Here is a 22,110-nt window from a genome sequence, read left to right as displayed (position 1 = left end):
TATGGGTTCTGGGGTACATGTGCAGATCATGCAGGATTGTTGCATAGGTACATACATGGCAATGTGGTTTGCTGCCTCCAACACCCCTTCACCTAAATCTGGCATATTTCCCCACATTACCGCTCCCCAACCTCCCTACATCTGTTGTCCCTCCCCTATTCCCCTACAACAGACCCCAGTGTATGATGCTCCCCTCACTGTGTTCATGTGCTCTCATTTTTCAACACCTGACTATGAGTGAGAACATGTGGTATTTGATTTTCTGTTCTTGTGTCAGTTTGCTGAGAATGATGGTTTCCAGATTCATCCATGTCCCTACAAAGGAAACAAACTCATCATTTTTTATGGCTGCATAGTATTTCATGGTGTATATGTGCCACATTTTCCTTGACCAGTCTATCAACAATGGGCTTTTGGGTTGGTTCCAGGTCTTTGCTATTGTAAACAGTACTGAATGAACATACGTGTGCATGTGTCTTTATAATAGAACGATTTATAATCCTTTGGATATATACCCAGTAATGGAATTGCTGGGTCAAATGGAATTTCTATTTCTAGGTCCTTGAGGAATTGCCACACTGTCTTCCACAATGATTGAACTAGTTTACACTCCCACCAACAGTGTAAAAGTGTTCCTATTTCTCCATATCCTCTCCAGCATCTGTTGTCTCCAGATTTTTTAATGATCGCCATTCTAACTGGCATGAGATGGTATCTCAATGTGGTTTTGGTTTGCATTTCTCTAATGCCCAGTGATGATGAGCATTTTTTCATATGTTTTTTGGCCTCATATATGTCTTCTTTTCATATTAGATATTTGTAAAACATAATTTCATCTATAAAGATCTTAAATATATTTAATTTGACTTATTCCTATATGTCACTTGGACAGCTGTTTCTGTGAGTTCATTTTTTAAAATTTTTATTTTGAAATCAGTTTTCCTAAATATAAAATGTTGATGTTTATATTGACTTTATAAATTTTAATTTTGATTTTTATATTGACTTTATATATTTAATTTTAATATTTTTAATATTTTAATAAAGCCAAATAAAGACAAAATTTGGCTTTATTTTGTCTTTAGATTCTATTGAATGTTTTGTATTGCCAATAATTGTAGAAAATTATGACAAAATTTAAAATAATTCCTTTGCAATTCTTTATGATTTATTCCTTTTTCTACTTTTATTGAGCTACATAGGACTTCTAGTAAATATGCTGCTGAATAGAATCCACATTAATGGGTAATTCTGTTTTGTTTCTTGTATTATATTACATTATATTTTTATTAATTATTTTATCCCACTGATGTTTGCTACAGATGTTTTGATAAGTAGCTTATGTTCAGTAAAATAGTTTTTCCTATAATTCTGTGTCTGTTTCATACATGAACTTTAAATTTCACCTAATTCTTTTAACTACCCACTAAAGTCATTTTAAATATATTCATGTATCAATGTTAATTAGATCGTTTTCCGTTCCTAGGAATAATTCCAGTTGATCATGCTGTGTGTGCGTGTGCGTGTGCGTGTGTGTGTGTGTGTGTGTGTGTGTGTGCATACAGAACCATATAGGCATTTATATCACTGGTATTCTATTATTTTATTTATGGTTTTGTGTTTATCTTAATAAAAGCAATTGCCACACAATTTTCTGTGCTTTCAATACTGAACCATCAATATTAGATTGGGTAATCTGATTTATTCAGTCTACCAATTTATTTATTTGTTTATTTAATTTTTAAAATTTTTTTCTTGTTCTGCATTATTTTTTTCTTAAGTTGGAGTATACATTGAGTCCAGATGGAATATAGTGGCACATAGCTGTGCCTATTGTTAGGTCACATTAAGAAAATAACTTTTCATATTGCCATTTCAACTACAGTAACGCCATCCTGGAAGAAAAAAGTACCCTCAAGTGAAAGCTGTCTATATATGAGAAGGTTTTAGAGGATGTTTTTCCCAAAGATTCTTTGCTCTGTAAGTGACCACTTGATGCAAGGAGTATTTCCCAGCCCCAGAAATAGGAAGCACAGCCAGAGGCATGGGGATTTACTTTGTAATAGTCTAGGCATCCAAGCAAAAGCAACAGGCAACACACTAGCATCCACAGTCAACCAACTTAAATATTAATTTCACTTAAATCGTATCCTCACAGAAACACTCAGAATAATGTTTGACCAAATATTTGGGCAACCTATGGCCCACTGGAGTTATAAAAGTAACCATCACAAATGCCTTTCTGTATTCTTACTGTTACATTAAACTTGATATGTAAAAATAGCTGTAATTTTTTGTCTTTTAAAATATTTAATCAACATTTTACATATGATCAGAATTTAACCATTTCTTAAAACTTCCAATAGATATCAACTGTAAACTATATAATGTAGTCATCATGTTATCCCTGTGAATAGATTCTTTACTAATGCTCCACATTCAAATTATTAGTCTTCACGAAGAACTAGCATATGATTTTGTTAAGATCTTTTATTTCTGTGCTTTCCATTTCATCTGTTTCTGCTTTTATGTTTACATTTTCCTCCTTCTTTCTTTGATTTTCTGTTGTTCTTAAATTGAATACTTGGTTTATGAACTTTATATCTTTCCTTTTTTTTCCAATATAAGTATTACAGCTATTATACTCTAAGAATCTCTTGTTTCCTATCTCAATTTTTGTAGAATTCCCTTTTCATTTAGAACTGAAGATTTAATGCTTTACATTATGATATTATCTGTAATTTTTCAATGTTCCAATCATTCAAAAGGAACAGGCCAGAAGTGTAGTTTTAGATTTCAAACCATAAAACTCTCCCCATACTAGTCATACAAGAGAGGGCAAAAGTGCTATAATGGAGAAGCCAAAACTTAATGTTTGCATCCAACAGTAGTTTATTTCTTGCTCCGCAGAAGTTAGTAGAATCTTCATATGGTGAGCATCTGAGAACGTCTCTTTCCATCATCCAACTTACCTGGGAAGTGGTGATTTTAAAATCTCCTCATTAGTTTTGAAATCACATATTTTACCATTCTCAATCTTATTATATTTTGTTGTTTTACAACAGAGATAATATCTAATTCTCAGTGTTGCTGTCATCAAAATATAAAATTATGTAGAAAAGAGTTTGAAAGTTATAAAGGACCATATTCCAGTTTATAATATATCATATACAGCAGCATTTAAAAATTATACCCTGAGGAGAAAGAAAAAAACAAATTATTTCTCAGTAGATGTTCTTTCTGTTGGCTATTTAGCTCGTATGTATTTTTGTAAACTCTGTATTATAACGTTTTTTATTTGTAGTCAATATTTTTCCATTTTTTTCTATGACCAGTGGTATAACAAATATCATTGTGCTTGCATCCTTCAATATTTGTGTCTTCATTTTTGGAAAAGATGCTTAAAGATGGGACTACTGTGTCAATTTGACTACTAGATCAAATTCTAACCAACAATGACTGGGACTTCAATCTCTGCTGCACTGGTTGTAATTAGATTTCAGAGGTTGGAAATTCTAGAACGTTAGTTTTCAGTTGTTCAATTTGGAGTTTTGGATTAGTACTCTGCAAAAGGAGATAGGGAATTATGAATAATAAATATGCATTCCTTTTATCATTGACCCTGGGAAAGTGACTTGCAGGCACTGATATTAACTGTCCTCAGCCTATACCCTCAACTAATTTCCTTCTGCTCAAATTAACTCAGTTACAAAGGTCTCTAGTTGTACTGTTATAAAGCCATTGAACTTTTCTGCTTTTGACTAAAATGTTACCTCCTGAGAGAGGATTTCCTGGGCCACTGTATTTGTCTGCTAGAGTTGTCATAGCAAAGTATTACAGACAGGGTGTCTGAAACAACAGAAATTTATTTTCTCACAATTCTGGAGGTTGAAATCTGAGATCAAGATGCTGGCAGTGTTGATTTCTTCTGAGGCCTCTCCCCTTCACTTGCAAATAACCATCTTCTGTGTCTTCATGTTGTCTTCTCTATCTGTGTCCAAATATATTCTTCTTATAAAGACATCAGTCATATTTGATAAGACCCCACCCTAATGACCTCATTTTAACTAGTTACCTCTCTAAAGTCTCAATTTCCAAATACCATCATATTCTGAGGTACTGGGGGTTAGAGCTTCAGCCTATAAATCTGGGGGAAACATAATTCTGCCCATAGTAGGATATACCTCCACCTCAGAGTCATTTTATTGTTATTGTTATGAATGACACCTTGAATATTCATTTTCAGAATGAATTTTTGAATGGCTTATAACTGTAAGTGGACTGTATCCAACTATTTTTGTAGTTATTTGGACCTGTCATATTTACTCGGATTCTGAAAAATAACCATAGTGTTAAATATATTCACCGCTTTGTAATAACACATATTCAGTCAATCCAGCTTGTATTTACATATTGTATGACTAATATTTGTCATTCTGTATCAGTGCTTTAAACAAATTCAATTTTATGCAATAATACTGCTGTGACTGGCTAGAAAGATATGGCTTCCTATTAATGATGCAGGTTTCATAAACAGGCTTGTTAAACACTAGTTGGAGATATTCTGGAGTGGGTGAAAACTTTAAATTGGGAATAATATCAGATGTTCTGGAGTTTTCTTCTACAGCTCAGAAATGACTATTTAATTAATCCTCCTATTCCTGTATTTCTAAACTCATATGTGCATGAAATGACTGTCCTCCACGTGCAAAGATGAACTAAATTAAGTCTGGATATTCATCTACCCACATACCCATCAATAAAAACCATCCATCAAAATTAAGTTTAAAATGTTTAAAAACATTTTAGAGCCATTAATTAAATACACACACACACAAACACACACACACACACACACACACTGATTTCAGTAAGATTACCTGATATTTGAAATGTAACTGAACGGATCATATAGGTCACGGCTTCTCCTTAGATATAAAACACATTTTAATGTATTTTAGTGATTTTAATATGTTGCATGGTTTGTTATACTAACTGCAATTATTAAGTAGTATTTTGCTAACTTTATACTTGTGAGAAAAACATCTAGTATCTATGTGACTGCAATTTTAATTTAACAGATGGCTGTTACATGTGAAGACTAAATAATGAGAAACAAGTTATTGAAGTGGTTTGTGCTATAATATTTGATTAAATTCTTTCTAGGGAGCAGAAAATACTTAGAAATATATACCTTTAAAAGTTTGTAGCTTTATACATAAAAAAATGCCAGTTTCTTTATAACTCATTCATTCAGTTGGTTACCAGCAAAATTCTGTAGTCAATTAACAGCTTAAATGAAGTATTTATCTCTCAGCAATCATTACTTTCCAAATTAAATTTTAGTACAATTCCACTTGTATAAGTGCCATCAAAGACCGAAGTCCTATTGGCTAAAGCATCATTGTCATCTCAATTATATTTTTCCCTTTGGAGATGTGAATTGTCCTTTTCTTATGATGTTACAGATAAGAGAAAGTTAGATTATGAAATCTTTCCTTTTTCTGCATTTTTAAAATTTGAACTTAAATTTAACCTTACATTGGTGTCTGGATGGTCATAAATATGTAGTAATCATAAAACTCTTTTCTTGTGAAGCTAACTTACAAATAAAGGGAATATATTGTATAATTTACATCTGAAACCTGAGGAAACCTTATAAATATATGCTGCATTGAGCAAAGATTATACTGATGCATTTAAATCACTCAGTCTTACTCTTTTATGGCCAAATTCTGAATTATGATCATTTTGAAATTGTAATTTGTGGGTAGAACAGATGTGCAAGGCTTAGTTAAAAATGAAATGTCCATATGTAATCTTAGTTGTCAAGTGACTGCTCACATACAAAAGGGATTTTTATTCACAACAGTGAATTTAAAACCAAGTTAAAGTACTTAAAGAAATATTTTAAGTGCATGTTCTTATAGCATTCATGTAAAGCCAGGTGATTTACTAAGAATGTGTATATCCTTTCACAAATGGAGTTTATTATTGACCTAAGAATGAAGGAATTTATGAAATAAATATGCGTGCAAATTATAATCTGTTAGAGTTGAACCTTCTTATGCTAAAAATATAACTTTATAAAAACTTGATCAAATAGGAAGTAAAATTTAAACATCTTTGAAAGTTATCTTCATTAAACATTCAGCCAAATGCCCTTTTAAAAACTTGACTGAATATAATTTGATATTAGATATAGAAGCCAAAATAATTGTCTTTTATAAATAAGTAATGAATTAATTAAATTATTTTATTGAAAAATTTTCTGTTAGAATGGTTCCAGCTTTGTCTTGCCAATAGCAATGTATTCTAGTGTCAGGTCCCTTGTAGCCATGCCAGGTAATACGAGGTCACTCTTTTTCATTTTCACCGATATGATAGATGATAAGTGTTATCTTAATGATGTTTTAATTTGCTTTTCTTTAATTACAAGTGAGAATAAGTGTCATTACATGTGTTTAAGAGTTCAGTTACATACCTTTAATGTGTTTTCTGTATGTATCTTTCTCTTCTCAATTTTTTTTGTCTAGTGTCGCTAATTTTTAAAAGTTCTCTATACTATTAGTAACATTTGTAGCATATAGTGCAAATATTTCTTTCATTTGTTGCAGTTGTCTTTTGAGTGGATGTTGTCTTTTGGTCACAAAATTTGCTGTCATTTGTAGGTAAAGTTATTGATATTTTATTTATCTGACTTTTGAAATTTAACTGAAAATCTTTTGCTTAAACTGAGATTAAAGAGGAATTCACAGATGTTTTCTTCCACAACTTGTATTGCTACATTATTTTCTACATTTAGCTCTGTAACTTATTTGGAGTTAAGTTCTTGAATATGGTAGTGAAGTATGGATCTAATTTTATCTTTTTCTGAATGGTTAGCCAATTGTCCCTGAACCATTTATTAAGGTGTCCTTTGTTGCCTTGGTAACTTGAAATGCCACCTTTATCATACACTATATGATAAATTTCTAAATGTACTTGAGTCTATTTCTGGACCTTTATTCTATTCCAGTGATCTACTTTTATATTCATATCCAGCACATCATAGTTTTAGTTAATAGAGCACTCATCATAACAGCTTTTCAAATTGATCTTGTTTGTTGCACATATCAATAGTTCTTTTCTATTCCAATGTAAGAATATTTCGGTTATTAGCCATTTTTCTGTTGATGGCCACCTGAAGTGCCTCCAGGTTTGTTTATATATTGAATATAGATGTTAGGAACATTCTTGTAAAAGCTTTTTTGAGGATAGATATTTCAAATTCTATTGGTTAAATAACTACAGGTGGAATGACTGTGACATGGAATAAAAATTTTTGTTTATTTGTTTTGCTTTAGTTTGTTTTCTTTTCACCAATGATGTATGAGAATATCAATTGCTGCACATCCTTGCCAATATTTGGTGATGTTAGTCTGTTTTAATTTTCTGTCTTTCTGATGGATGCGAGCACTCATTGTGGCTTTATTTTTTTATATGTCTCATAAAAATAATGTTGAACATTTTTCTAATGTTCATTAACAACTTTTATGCTTCCTTTATGGGTATCTATTAATTATTAATTATAATGTTGGCTATACATTTTTCATGCATGTCTTTATCAGTTGAAGGAAGCCTTTATGTATTTGCAACCAGCTGAGTTATCATAGTTGTGTATTGCATCTTAACAAATTCTTTTTCTAGGTTTATTAAAAGGACCTTATGCTTTTTTCTTTTAATTCTGTTAATAGTATGCCTTATGAGAGCAGATTTTCACATTTTAAACCAATTTTGCCTTAATAGTTTATTGTCCTTTCAAATTTTTATTGGATATTTTGGCTGAAGTGTTAAGTATTTTTTCATCTACATTCAGAAGGGGTATTGGTGTGAAATTTTCTCTGATTTTAATATCTGTTAGATTTTGGTTTCAAGTCATGTAGATCTCATATAATGCATTTGGAGGTATTTCTTCATTGTATATCCTGAGAAGAATCTCCCTACTATTATTGACATGGTTTGGATGTGTCCCACCCAAATCTCTTATTGAATTGTAATAGTCTCCACATGTCAAGGGTGGGGCCAAGTGAAGAAAATTGAATCATGGGTGTGGTTCCTCCATACCGTTCTCATGGTAGTGAATAACTCTCACAAGATCTGATGCTTTTATATATGGGAGAGTTTCCATGCACAAGGTGTCTTGCCTGCCGCCATGTAAGACATGACTCCTCATTCACGGCCATCAGCCATGATTGTGAGGCCTCTCCAGCCATGTGGGACTGTGAGTCCGTTAAAACTTTTTTTCTTTATAAATTACACAGTCTCACATATATTTTTATGAGCAGCATGGGAACAGACTAATACAATATTCAAATCATGTTTGTTAGAATTCACCAGTGAAATCATGTGGGCCTGAAGTTTTCTTTATATGACCATGCTTTATAGCTAATTCAATTTCTTGAGTAGAAACTGGGATACTCAGACTTTGTATTTCATCATGTGTCAGATTTTATAAGTTACTTCTGTAAGAACATGTTCTATTTGGTTTAAGTAGTCACATTACTTGGGGGAATACAGTTTTTTAAAATAATATTCACTTATTATCTTTTTAATATCAAAAGAATAGTCATTTTTCAGATTTTATTCTTGATATTGCTAACCTGTGGTGTCTCTCTTTTTCTCTTAATCAGTATGATAGATAGTTATCAATTTTGTTGATATTTCTTAAAAAAAATTTGACTTTGTTAATTTTGGCTATTATGTCTTTTTGTTTCAGCCATTTTAATTTGTTTTATTATTTTCTTTGTTCTATCAATTTCAGATATAATTTTGTCTTAATTATTTAAAAAAATCTCTTCTTAAGGAGAGACTCAGGTATTCAATTATAGACTTTTCTTCTTTTCTAATGCAATAATTTTATTTTATTTATTTATTTTTTTCCTTCAACTTTTATTTTAAGTTCAGGGGTACATGTGCCATCATGTTTGTTACATAGGTAAACGTGTGCCATGATGATTTGCTGCACAAATCATCCCATCACCTAGGTATTGACCCCAGAATTCATTAACTTTTCTTCCTGATGCTCTCCCTCTCCCTGCCCTTGAAATGACAAGCCCCATTGTGTGTTGTTGTTTCCACCATGTGTTCATGTGTATCACCATTCAGCTTCCACTTACAAGTGAGAACATGAGGTGTTTGGCTTTCTGTTCCTGTGTTAGTTTGCTGAGGTTAATGGTTTCCAGCTCCATCCACGACCCTGGAAAGGACCTAATCTCCTTACTTTTTATGGCTGCATAGTATTCCATGGTATGTATGTACCACAATTCCTTTATCCAGTCTATCATTGATGGGTATGTAGGTTTATTCCATGTCTTTGCTCTTGTGAATAGTGCTGCAATGAATATTCATGTGCATGGATCTTCATAATAGAATAATTTATATTCCTTTGAGTATTTACCTAGTAATGGGATTGCTGAGTCAAACGATATTTCTGCCTCTAGGTCTTTGAGGAATTGCCACACTGTCTTCCACAATGATTGAATTAATTTACACTCCCCAAATCTGTGTAAAACTGTCCTTTTTTATTCTACAACCTCACCAGCATCTGTTGTTCCTTGACTTTTTAATAACCATTGTGACTAGTGTGAGATGGTATCTCATTGTGGTTTTGATTTCCATTTCTCTAATGATCAGTGGTGTTGAGCTTTTTTTCATGTTTGTTGGCTACATTTATGTCTTTTGAGAAGTGTCTGTTCATGTTCTTTGCCCACTGTTTGAGGTTGTCTGTTTTTTTTTTTTTTTTTTTTTTTTCTTGTGAGTTTGTTTAAGTTATATATAGTTTCTGGATATTAGACCTTTGTCAGATGGATCGATTGCAAACATTTTCTCCCATTCTGTACGTTGTCTGTTCACTCTGATGACAGGTTCTTCTGCTGCACAGAAGCTCTTTAGTTCAGTTAGATCCCATTTGTAAAGTTTTGCTTTTGTTGCAATTGCTTTTGGCATTTTTGTCATGAGATATTTGCCTGTGCCTATGTCCTGAATGGTATTGCCTAGATTTTCTTGCAGGGTTTATATAGTTTTTCATTTTACATTTCAGTCTTTTATCTATTTTGAGTTAATTTTTGTATGTGATATAAGGAAAGGTCCAGCTTCAATTTTCTGCATATAGCTAGCCTGTTCTACCAGAACCATGAATTATACAGGGAGTCCTTTCCCTATTGCTTGTTTTTGTCAGGTTTGTTGAAGATCAGATGGCTGTAGGTGTGTGGTCTTATTTCTGAGTTCTCTACTCTGTTCCACTGGTTGAAGTGTCCGTTCTCATACCGGTACCATCCAGTTTTAGTTACTGTAGCCTTGTAGTATATTTTGAAGTTGGATAGGGTGATGTGTCTAGCTTTGTTCTTTTTGCTTAGTATTGTCTTGGCCACTGGGCTCCTTTTTTGTTCCATATGAATTTTAAGATGGGTTTTGTTTTTTTTTTTCTAATTTCATTAAGAATGTCCAAAACAGTTTAATTAAATGGGAATAACATTGAATCCCTAGGTTACTCTGGGCAATATAGCCCTTTTCACCATTTTGATTCTTCCCATCCATGAGCATGGAATGCTTTTCCTTTTGTTGTGTCCTCTCTGATTTCTTTGAGAAGTAGTTTGCCGATCTCCTTGAAGAGTTCCTTCACTTCCCTTGTTAGTTGCATTCCTAGTAATACAAAAATTTTAAAGCTATGCAATTATAAATACCACAGACACGCTACTGACTCTCAGTCATATTACTGGAAATCAGGGATTCTCAACAGTATTGATTTTTGAACAGGATGCTTTTGTTTTGTGTAGTGGGGCAAACCTATGCATTATAAGACGTTTTGCAGTTTCCCTCACTTCTACTCAGTAAATGTCAGTAGCTCTCCATCTTGTGCTAATAATACAAATTGTTGGCAAATATGGCCAAGTGTTCCTGGGAGGCAGAGGCAAAATCATCCCCAAGTGACCACTTCTTTATGTAAATATTCATACACACAGAAATTTCTGTTAACTTTTGTGGGATTAATTTTAATATGAACTAACCACCAACAATCACCTGACATTTGAGCAAAGACCTCACAATAAAGAATATCTTAACTTAGGTTCTCCCTGAGCAAATTTCAGAAAAAGATGTGAATACAAGCAGTTTATTTGGGAAGTGATCACAGGAAATTCTGATATTTGAATGGAAGGATGAGAAAAAGAAGGGAAAGAAGACTATAACAGTTGGGTAACAGAACAGGTTCTGATTATGGACAATTTTTATTTATTTTTCCTGAGAATTTCTGGGAGGCTTAAAAATATGAGTTTTCCTAACCAAGAGCAAAAGAGCTTCATATTTATCACTTACTCCCATCAGTTATTGCTGGGGATGTTTGCTGTGGCATTAATTTCCTGGAATTTCAGCGAAAAGTGCCTCATACCTAGAGTAAGGACTCAGGTCTGGAGATTGCAGACAAGCAAAATACTTCCAGGTGTTTACAACAGGAAGCTACTGCAGAAGAAAAGCACAATGAATGGGGAGGGGATATGGGCAGGGTTCTATTGGTAGAGTCATCAAAATAAACTAGCTAAAAAGGGGGTTGGGGGCTGAAAAAAGAGAGAAATTAGAAGGTATAAATGACTTTAAATTTCTCTACTTGATATTCTCAGAAAGATATAGGATGTATGAGAAACTCAGAGGACAAGAATAATGTGTTTTACAAATAAATTAATATTGCTGATATATTACAAAAGAGGAATATTGAAAGAAGAGTTAAAAAAATTATTTCAGAGAATAGAACAAGGGAGTATTTTAAACCCATGAAAGATTATTTTTTAATGATAGAAACAAAACCAGTATGATCAAAATCTAACAGTACTTTTAGAAAAGAAAAAATTATTAAGCTAATAAAAAATATTAAGTCAAACACAAAGGGAGATCAAAATAATATTGAAAAGATCAACAGTGATACGTGATGCTAGGACACGTGGAATAATCTTTTTTAAATAATGAAAAAATCTTTTAAATCTTGAATACTGTGCCCAAATTATGTATTACATGCAAGCTGAGAGTGAAGATTTGTTTAAATTTGATACGACTCAAAATTTATGACTTATATACTATATCATCATCCTTTATCCATTGTTATTTGCCTGCAGAACAATGTAGTAAAACCATAAATAGAAACATATGGGATGAATTAAATAGTGTATCAAACTCGGAAACGCTGAGAAGTTCAAGTTTGACAGTATTTCAACCACCTAGATATCATTTGCTTTATATTAGAATAGGAGAATATCTGGGAGAATGATATTAGCAAATCAGAAGAGAAGGAGGACTTCATAGAATATTTCATGTACTTAGAAATTTCAAATGAGAATAGGCAAATGATAAATTTTATAGAAAAATTGGAAAAATTGAAAGAAAAATTTTAAAAAGTATGAATGTAAAATTGAGACAATAATCTCCAAGAGACCCCAGACTGTACACGACAAGGTAAAAAATCGGACAGCATTAATTACATTGGCAGTGAATCATCGTCACATCATCATTGCATTGATTTAATTAAGTATGACTGACATTAGAAGAATGTAGTAGATAAAATAATAGTGTAAGATAACAAAATGTTAATCTATTGTAATATCTGTGAATAAAATTGAAATATTCAGACATCCCTCTAGCATATAATTTAGAAATAAGGAAATAAATATTAGGAGAAACAGCTAAGTTGTTAAAAATTATCTTCCCCTTGAGAAAGAAACAAGGAGAAGAAATCTATTAAATATTACTAATTTTTCCTTTGTCATATTGATAGTATTACATTTTTACAACTATTTTACTTTTAAGCAGAATATATTGTTTCAGCAAAAAGTAAAAGAAATACTTAAAGTTAAATATTTAATTTTTTCTAGGCATTACTATAAATTTGATATATTTAATATTCAAATATTGTTATATAACAAAATTTAATGGAATTATAATGAAGTCTGAAAATACTAATAGAAAAAACAATTAATTTTCCATATTTTATTAAATATTTTATAAATACTTCACCTATTACCTAATATAAGTACCTGATAAGAACTGATTGTGATGATAATGGAATAAAAAACCTACATTACAAAAATAGCCAAAAAGAGAAAGAATGGTGCCAGAACCAAAAAATTAAATATCAAGAGCTGATAAGAATTGCATTCATTCACCCAACTGATTGAAATCAATAAATGCTTTTTTGAGTGATTTTTTAAAGCTTAAAATTGAACCCCAGGTTTTTCATGTAATTTAGAAACCCTAGAATTATTTTATTTAGTATAACTTATGCTTTTTAAACATTAAAATGTATGAATCATTATTTTTTATAATTACAGTACTCACAAAAAGCCATAAAAGGCAGATGTAAACCTCAGTACTAAGTGTTTTCTCAGAAATATATCCTAAATATTAGCAGGAATCCTACTGCCCTACAAAAGATATTTAAAAAAATACTTAATATTAATTTATAAGATTTAGTAATATAACATATTTAGAATCATTAACAAATGATATATTTTTATAAGTCCAAACATCAATTTTGTTTAACTTTATGAATCTTACATTATTAATACTTCTTTTTTCAGAATGATATTTTAGTAAATCATTTTAAACAATATTAATCCAGTGAACATGTTAATTGAAAACCTTGAAAATTTCTTTGAAAGTTTTGACTTAGGGACAGATAAAGCCATGCATTAACCACTGTTCAGATAGTCTCTTGCAACATAAAATTTAATTTGTATTTTAAACCTTCATATTTGATCGACACTGAATGGAATTTATTCTTGTTCACACATATTGTATGAATGATTATTACAGAGCAATGAGTTGGTTTCTGAAGAAATATGCCTGATGCTATGAAAGCTGTGAAAAAAAGAAAGTCACAGTGTAATATGGGGATTCAGGAAAGGCTTCACTGTGAAAAGGACATTTGAACTGAACTATGCAGGATATGTCATGGATAATTAGTTGCGAGTTTGTGGATAGAAGTACATTTCAGATAGAAGAATCAGCATACATGAAAGCCTTGAAAGATGCCTGCAACAACCAAAGAGGTACAAGAATATTGTGTGATGAAGTACAAATGTACGTGCCACACACAGTAAAAGATGAACCAGCAGTGACAGACAAGGGACAGATGCTGGAAGACTTTATAGGCGATGTCAGATTTCAGTTTGTACTTTAAGGAAGGAGCTGAGGGTTGAGGAGGGGGAGATGACCTATTTTAAATATTTAAATGGTTTCAGTACGAACTAAAGAACAGATGTGGCTGGGCGTGGTGGCTCATGCCTGTAATCCCAGCACTTTGGGAGGCCGAGGCGGGCGGACCACGAGGTCAGGAGTTCGAGACCAGGCTGACCAACATGGTGAAACCCAGTCTCCACTAAAAATACAAAAACACAAAAAAGAAAAAAAAAATTAGCTGGGCATGGTGGTGCGCACCTATAATCCTAGCTACTCAGGAGGCTGAGGCAGGAGAATCACTTAAACTTGGGAGACAAAGGTTGCAGTGAGCCAAGTTCATGCCACTACACTCCAGCCTAGGTGACAGAGTGAGAGTCCATCTAAAAAAAAAAAAAAAAAAGAATAGATGTACAGTGAGTAAAAATAGCTCAGTAGTTCGCCAGTATTTTACCTACAGACCAGGAAAAGACAAGGAGGAGCATATATAGTGGAAGCATTCATCAGGGAAGTGGCAGAGAACTACAAGACAAGAGAGGGAATTTGAGAGACATTTAAGAAGCAACATTAACTGAATTTTAGTGAGATAATTTGTATATGGGGAAGGGGTAAATTTTCCAGAACATTTTTTGGGGGTTTCTGTCTTGCAAAGTTAAATGTGTGATGGTAGTATGAACTGAGATACTGAGTGCTGGAAGAGGCAGTTTTATGTGAGTGCCTCTGTGTGTGTGTGTGTGTGTGTGTGTGTGTGTGTGTGTGTGCGTGTGTGTGTGTGTGTGCGTGCGTGTGCGCACATGCTTGGAAGTAATGACTGAGAAAAGGAATTACAGTTTTGTATTCTAGGAGCACATCAATGAAGGGCCATGTTAGGAAACATAAATAATACAAGTTATTTGAACACCAAGAATATAATATGAAGAATTATTAACTAGGTATAGAACAACTGAGCAAAATAATAAAAAGAGAATGTCGATGTATTATAGAAGTAGTAACTGCAGGAAGTAGCTATCTCTCCTCTGTCTTGTTGAACAAAGAGAAAAAGTTAATTACTGAAAATTAAAATCTTGGGACAGGGTACCTTGAAGCTGGGTCACAGACATGAAGGGAGAATACTGCTTGGCTCTTCCTAGTGTTCTGAAGTCAGAGGTAGGAAGTGGGGAGTTTTATGGGGACAGGAGCAAGTAGAAGATGCTAGAAGTTGGTTATGTCTTCTCTGAGGGGACCCAGTGAGACTGTTTCTTGGATTGTTGGCAAGACAGCAAATTGTGATCAACTGCCACTGCTGGTTTCTACTGTCACCGCCAGGAGGAAAACCCCTTGTTAAGATGACTCTGTTGGAAACAGGAAGGAAACAGCACCACTCCTTTCTTCTCTACCTTTCCAGTCCTCTCCAGCATTCCCAATTCATACAGCCTAACAGCAGCCAGCTATTCCCTTAGCCAATTTTATTTATTTATTTATAGTATTGTTGTCAGATAATTATATATTTATAATTTTGCTTACTTTTTCTTCAGTGTCATGTAAACCCCATGAGAAAATATTTTTGTTTGTTTTATTCCCTATTTTTTCTCTACTACTTTGAAAAGTGAAATGTACCTAATAGGTAGTCAACAAATACCTGTAGATTAAGGAATGGGACCCATATATCTCTTTCATGTCAGCTGTTTATGTTGGGATTCTGTCCATTGTTTATGATAGACTTCTTAACTGTATGGATTTCTACCTGCAAGTGAGTTTCTGCTTTATATATTATCTTTTTCCATAAGGGAAGATAAAATTATCTTCCATCTCATCTTTAGGTGCATGTTAATTCGTATTCAGCCTCCCACCATTTTACCAGAGATATCTATGTAAGAATAAATGATTAGGCCAGGCATAGTGGCTCAAGCCTGTAATCCCAACACTTTTGGGAGGCTGAGGCAGGCTGATTACTTGAGCCCAGGACTTTGAGACCAGCCTGACCAACATGGTGAAACCTAATCTCTACAAAAAATATAAAATTAGCCAGGTGTGGTGGCAGGCACCTGTGGTCTCAACTACTGAGGAGGCTGAGGTAAGAAGATGGCTTGAGTCTGGGAGGCATAGGTTTCAGTGAGCCAGGATTGCGCCATTGCCCTGCAACCTAAGCAAAGGGGATAAAACCTTGCCTCAAGAAAAAAAAAGAGAGAGAGAGACTAAATAATAACTTTTTAATGCATATATGAACTATTAATTATAATATTATTACTTACAGTGTCTTTAAAAAGTTAAGATTATGAATCCAGAAAAAAGAAATTTTCTAGATTTATTTATTTTTTCATTATACTTAAAATTCTGAGATACATGTGCAGAACGTGCAGGTTTGTTACATAGGTATACACATGCCATGGTGGTTTGTTGTACCCATCAAACCGTCATCTATGTTAGGTGTTTCTCCTAATCCTTCCCCTCCTCTATTCCCCTGACCCCTTCGTGTATGATGCTCCCCTCCCTGTGTCCATGTGTTCTCATTATTCGACTACCACTTATGAGTGAGAACATGCGATGTTTAGTTTTCTGTTCCTGTGTTAGTTTTCTGAGAATGATGGTTTCCAACTTCATTCATGTCCCTGTAAATAACACAAACTCATCCTTTTTATGTATACATAGTATTCCATGGTGTATATGTGCCACATTTTCTTTGTCCAGTCTGTCACTGATGGGCATTTGGGTTGGTTCCAAGTCTTTGCTATTGCTAACAGTGCCACAATTGACATACGTGTGCATGTGTCTTTATAGTAGAATGATTTATAATCCTTTGGGTATATAGCCAGAAATGGGATTGCTGGGCCAAATGGTATTTCTGGTTCTAGATCCTTGAGGAATTGCCACACTGTCTTCCACAATGGTCAAACTGATTTACACTCCCACTAACAGTGCAAAAGCATTCCTATTTCTCTGTATCCTCTCCAGCATCTGCTGTCTCCTGACTTTTTAATGATCGCCATTCTAACTGGTGTGATATGGTATCTCATTATGGTTTTGATGTGCATTTCTCTAATGACGAGTGATGATGAACTTTTTTTCATATGTTTCTCAGCCACATAAATGTCTTACTTTGAAAATTTATAGATTAAATGCTATCCCCATCAAAGTATCATTGACTTTTTTCACAGAATTAAAAAAAAAATACTTTAAATTTCATATGGAACCAAAAAAGAGCCCATATAGCCAAGACAATCCTAAGTAGAAAGAAGAAAACTGGAGGCATTATGTTAGCTGACCTCAAACTATACTACAAGTCTATAGTAACCAAAACAGCGTGGTACTTGTACCAAAACAGATATACAGACTAATGGAATGGAACAGAAGCCCCAGAAATAACACCATACATCTATAACCATCAGATCCTTGACAAACCCGACAAAAACAAGCAATGGGAAAAGGATTCCCTATTTAATAAATGGTGTTGGGAAACTGCCTAGCCATATGCAGAAAACTTAATCTGGATCCCTTCCTTATACCTTACACAAAAATTAACTTGAGATGGATTCAAGAATTAAATGTTAAGACCTCAAACCATAAAAACTCTAGAAGAAAACATAGACAATACCATTCAGGACACAGGCATGGGCAAAGACTTCATGACTAAAGCAACAAAAGCAATGTCAACAAAAGCCAAATCAGATCTAATTAAACTAAAGAGCTTCTGCACAGCAAAAGAAACTATCATCAGAGTGAACAGGTCATCTACAGAATAGGAGAAAATTTTTGCAATCTATCTATCTGCCAAAGGGCTAATATTCAGAAACTACAAACAACTTAAATTTACAAGAAAAAAACAAACAATCCCATCAAAACTTGCATGAAGGATATGAATAGATTTTATTTTTTTTACAAACTAAAAACTTGGTGATTTAGACTTTATGTTTTATCATAGTCTTATAAAATTTTAAATATGTTTAAAGAGAATTAAGCATCTTACTTTAATGAATGAACTCATATTCTGCCAAAAGACAATGCATAACATCATACAATCATAATTTTACTGTTTCTAGTGTGAGACATTTTCTCTTGAAATATAATCTGTATTCTGAATGATAAACCAACTCCTCCCCCTGAAACACTCAAAATATACTTCTCTACTAATCATAAGATATTTGGACAGGTCCGTGTTTTATGAGCTGAACTGAGGCCACAGTGCACCAGGATCTATAAAGAAAAGCATTCTCTGTAGGGGCCCATACATTTCAGATAATAGTGGCATAATTTATTCTTTTCCATTGTGACAAGATATCTTGGCACTATTACTAACCAATGTATAAAACACAGAAACAGGCAAGTTGACATTTTTACTAGAGTTGTATGATCCCATAATTTTTTTCTGTGACAGTGCTTCTACTTCAGAACTTTAAAAGGTTCATTTTTTTCTTAAATTGTTGCTTTCCCTTAACCTATTACTAATAATGGAGCATAAAATAATGTATAAATAATTTGACCTTTCCCTGCAAGGTCCAGTGGGACTTGGCAAGCTGTACTAGAGTTAATAATGTTGCAATATTTCACTGTTGGAAAGCGGTAAATAAGAGTACTTTCTTTTTCACTTTCTAAAACTTTTATATTTGTTGGGGCCCGAAGAAAATATTGGCTCTAAGTAGATAATTTTCTTGTTTGGGGAAATGAAAACTGTCATTATTTTAGTAAATTGTAGCATTACAAGGGACTATCAATGATAAATATCTGTATTTTAAAATTGAGCATGTACTACTACACAATCAGTTCTCTAATTATCATTATTTAAATTATACACAATAGTATATCGAAGAGACTATTTTTAAAGTATTTTACTGTCTTTTGCTGCTGGATTTGTGGCTTCTTCTTCAATTTCAACTGGTATAGAGTTCACTTCATCTCAAAATATGTGGTGTTAAGAACCTAATAAGCTCAAAATATAGTCATTCATGTTTCCTGTCTTCGAGCAGATAAATACTAGAGGTGGGGGTTGGGGGGATTAATTATAAAACAAGCAAGCAAAACTGTGTAATACTGAATAGAATAAAAAGTTATTAACTAAATAAATTCTGAATAATTTATTTTTCCATTTGGCTAAGAGAACTAGGAATCATTTTCTAGTGTGATATTTGTGTTAGAACAGCTGAATGCAGCGATGTAGGATGCAAAAATAGATATTGAATAAGGGAAGAACAGATAAGTATGTGGGGAGTAATATTGTAAGATACAACAGAGAAATCATATCCAATTATGATAAAGCTGAGTGTGAATGGGGGAAAATGAACCTTAACTGAGCAAATGTAAAAAATGATTCATAGAGGAAAGTTAACATATTTCTTCTAAGTTAGTTTCACTGGAAAAACAGTGGAACCAGTAGGAGTCAGGAGGAAAGGCCAATATATTAGATATGCTCAGCAAGAAGTTGGAAATTATATTCTGGGGTTTGGGAAAACCAGGAATTGATCTGTCAATTACATCAAAGCCTATGTTTAAATCCATCAGAATTTTTGGGTGGAAATTTAAAGAGAAGAGTATTTTTTTTCAGAAAATATGTTTTTTTTTTCCAGTTTTTCTTTATTTGTGAATTAGACATGTTGTCTTTTGTTGATTTCCTACATCACTTTGTACTACATTTACTAGACATACCATTGTTTGTTTTGCTGCATAATTATTTGTGAATGTAATTCACTATTCTTTTTCTGAATGTTTGTTGGGAGAAGAGATATTTACTCAACTTTCTGTTTCCCTTAGTACCTCTAGTAATGTCTTACATATAAAAGAAGCAACAAATATTTCCAGAATATGATAGAATGAGAATATTCCAAGCTGGAAATTCAAAGAAATACTTAATTTAATACTTAAATTTGATTCACATTGAGTTTACCAATAAACCCTTCAGGGTACCAATAATTTTATTTAATTGCACAAGGATGGCTTTCAAAAGTAGGATCCCTTAACAAATTGAACAAAAGTCGAAATTAGAGAAAGCATGAAATAAACATGCGTAACTTTAGTTTCTTCATTCCTCATCAGCATTTTTTTAATTAACAAGTTTCATCAACTAACTTGTGCTGGTTAGCATGGATCGTAGTCCAGACATCAGAGTCCTCCTGTGGCCCACTCTGCTAATCATAGAGAAGTTTCCTTTCCTCCTGTAAATACAGCTGCTCTGTTATACGGATCATCTGTTGCTCTAAAGGAGTTCAACTTTGTACTTTAATCTTTCACGTTGCCTTTCCAAATTACTTCCTGCTAATCTAATACTTATTGCCCTCTGGGTATGTTTGCACCCTGTTCGCACACTGCAGCTTGAGTAGACGTTGATCAGCCTCCAAGTGACAGGCTGGTGTGAGAAAGATAAAATGCTAGGTTGTACCAAATACTGCTGGGTTGCGTTTTTTGGGAGCTCTTGGGAACACTTGGCTTTGCAAACTTTCCTGCAGTTAGTTGAAACATTGCGATTGAATAACAGGATTGAATTATCTGTGGAAATGCCAAAGGCACTTCTAAGCCACGGAAGGTAAGAGCTAGTGTGCCTTCCCTAGGTTTCTTCATTTCCCCTAATGTTGTGACCTTGGAGATGATGTGATTGAATTGTTGTAGCTGGAGAAAGACCAGTTGGATAAATACTTGCCAACTCACATCAGACTGATTTCTGTGTTTATCCATTACATAGCATAGCTTAATTTATGTTGGCAAATATATGGAAAAGCCTTCTTTTTTTTATTACAATCTTAGAAAGATCTCAAAAGAATTCTCTGTGTGCCCAAAAGTTTTAAGAAATTTAGTACCATGCCTTTTTCGGCTTTTAATTCCTGTTTCCTGCCTGCCATAGGAACTGAGAGACTAATCTATTGAGGTCTAAGCCAAAAGTTAAATCTGTATGATAGATATTGTATTGCACACATTTTTCTTTAACTCAGAAAAATAAGACTCAATATTAGGTCAAGTTTGTTGTGCCGATCTCCTACCCAATATCCCTGTATATAGAGATTTGTCCCAGGAGTTATTTAGATGTGCCCCAAATGTCTGTATCTCAGCAGTAAACAGCCTGGGTGTCAATTTTCATCCTAGAATCACAAAGAAAAGCTGATTTATAGTTATGAACCCTGGTAAATGAAATATGGGAATACATTATAAATTAGATTTTGAAAGTTTTCTTAGTACATGTGACATTAGAAATAAAAGTTAAAGTATACGTGTTCTCTTGGCTGGTATACCCTAAAACATTTTTCCATCGTTATGTGAATAACACAGGAGCTGGAAAGTACTGCAAATGAAATTTACATGTATGTCTTAGAATTATTTTACTAGTAGTTTTTATAATATGTGTTACCATTTAAGTTTGAGTGAATTTTATGTTCTCAGATTTAAGCCTTACAATTTTCCTTATTCATTTGTGAGAATCTGAGAATATATGGAATTTAATATTTAAAAATTTTGTATTAATGAACTACATTGCTTCTTGTTAGTAATCATTTGAATATGATATTAATGAGAGAAGTCCTAGTAATTTTTCTGATTAGGGTAGTTTTTAGATAATCCAAGCATTCTTTACCTCTTTGATTAAAAGGATTATGGGTTTAGTCTTAATTGGTAGCTTAAAAAAAAATCTATCCCTAAAATATTTCCCTTACGTAAAACATCTATTTTCCTTCCTCTCTTTTCCTCCAGTTGCTTTAGATAGTAGGAAACTCTCCTCCATTATTTCTTTCTTGGCTTCTACTCTTTAATCTTTTCTGCACTGTATTCTTTGTCTGCTTCCATGTTCGTATCTCTTGTGTATATTTTGTTTTTGAAGCAGAGATCTTGTCATATTATTCTTTATATCCCTTGTGTATATAGCTATGTTTGACAAATTGAGCCGCTTAAAACATTTTTTGAAGAAGGAATAGGTGAATTATCACACACATAAGTGAAACTTTAAACACCATTTAG

This window comes from Sapajus apella, unplaced genomic scaffold (assembly GCF_009761245.1).
Source record: "Sapajus apella isolate SASKATOON/1434 unplaced genomic scaffold, GSC_monkey_1.0 scaffold8, whole genome shotgun sequence".
In the NCBI taxonomy this organism is placed as follows: Eukaryota; Metazoa; Chordata; class Mammalia; order Primates; family Cebidae; genus Sapajus; species Sapajus apella.
Note: the sequence above shows the minus strand (reverse complement) of the source record.